This window comes from Tursiops truncatus, chromosome 1 (assembly GCF_011762595.2).
Source record: "Tursiops truncatus isolate mTurTru1 chromosome 1, mTurTru1.mat.Y, whole genome shotgun sequence".
Taxonomy (NCBI): Eukaryota; Metazoa; Chordata; class Mammalia; order Artiodactyla; family Delphinidae; genus Tursiops; species Tursiops truncatus.
Genome location: NC_047034.1, coordinates 29,376,256 through 29,377,379, shown reverse-complemented (window position 1 = coordinate 29,377,379; position 1,124 = coordinate 29,376,256). Strand labels below are relative to the sequence as shown.

General features: G+C 56.0%; 1 protein-coding gene across 6 annotated transcripts in view; it reads left to right on the top strand.

Moving 5' to 3' along the window:
• Positions 1-87: 87 nt before the first annotated feature.
• Positions 88-1,124, top strand: part of EXO1 (exonuclease 1) — a 39,482-nt gene continuing 38,445 nt past the window's right edge. For 2 of the 6 annotated variants that reach the window (XM_033851938.2, XM_019920602.2), the window contains exons 1-2: positions 88-274; positions 587-795. The gene's annotated coding sequence lies outside the window, so the exon portion shown is untranslated. The remainder of the gene's footprint in view (positions 275-586; positions 796-1,124) is intronic. The other 4 variants (XM_019920601.2, XM_033851930.1, XM_033851942.2 and 1 more) reach the window with 2 other exon arrangements.

The following is a 1,124-nucleotide window of genomic DNA, read 5'->3' as shown; positions in this document are numbered from 1 at the left end:
TGGGAGGCGGAGCCGGCATCGAAATGGGGCGTGACGTCACTTCCTCTGGGCGGGGTCGCGGGCCATCCCGCGCAAATTGAAAGGTCCGGATGCCGGTGCACAGCTGCGTCCCTGCGCCTCTGCCCCTTGAGTTCCCCGCAGCCGCCTAGCGTGCTCCGGCCCAGGCGAGTGGGGGCCGTGGGGATAGGCTTCTGAGCCCTCACAGGGCTGCCCTCCGACGGACGGCGCGGGACCTAGCCGGGAAGCGAGCGGAGCGGGCTGTTCAGAGCACGCGGTGGGTCCCCGCTGGTTCCTGCCCCTGCCCTCGGGATCCGGGGTCTGCGGGGCTGAAGGGGAGGGTCTCACGCGTTCCCGGACCCTGCAGTGGCCCCGAGGGCGGCGCGGGGCTGGGGGGCACCCCTGAAATGAATTTGTAGTGCGGCGGTGTATGGGCCGGGGGAGCGCGCTCGTCCTGGCCAGGGCTGCGGTTCGGCGAACCGAGGGAGGGTCCTCTCGTTCTCCTGCGCAAGCTATCAGGTCAGTTTTACAAGCAACTTCCCAGCTTCCAAATGTTTGACAAGTACATTGTTTTCTTAACTTTGTGCAGGCCAAAGGAACGTGTTTCCTGGAAAGGGCTTGTGGGCCTCCCTGCCAATCCCTGTGAAACGGGATGGAGCGGTGACATTGTGCTGTCACTACTACTTGGTGCTACGGGCGGTCTCCTGAGGATGCTTTGTGCCTAAGGCCCCCCATCGTTCTCATTGTGCTGAAGAGGAAACATTTATTCGAGAATATTTACCTAACTTAGAAAAAAATGTAAGTTTCACGAAATGTATATACTATGTCAGTTTTCCTCAGAGAAAGAAAACTCTTTTCAGGAACGTCTGAGAGGTAGGAGACTAATTGTTTTTCCTAAACTGTGGCTAGAGGACCTCCTGTGTCCAAATTACCTGCCATATTTAAAATTTAGAATTCCCGCCTCACTCCAGGACTAGTGAATCATAGTCCCTAGGAGTGGAGTTGAGAATGTGCCAAGAATTGAAAATTGAGAACTGCTGAACTAGAGTATCACAGCTTTGATACAGGGTTTCAACAGGGTAAGTCTGACTTCTGATCCTGTACTTTCTTCCTTTCCTCCCAAACGT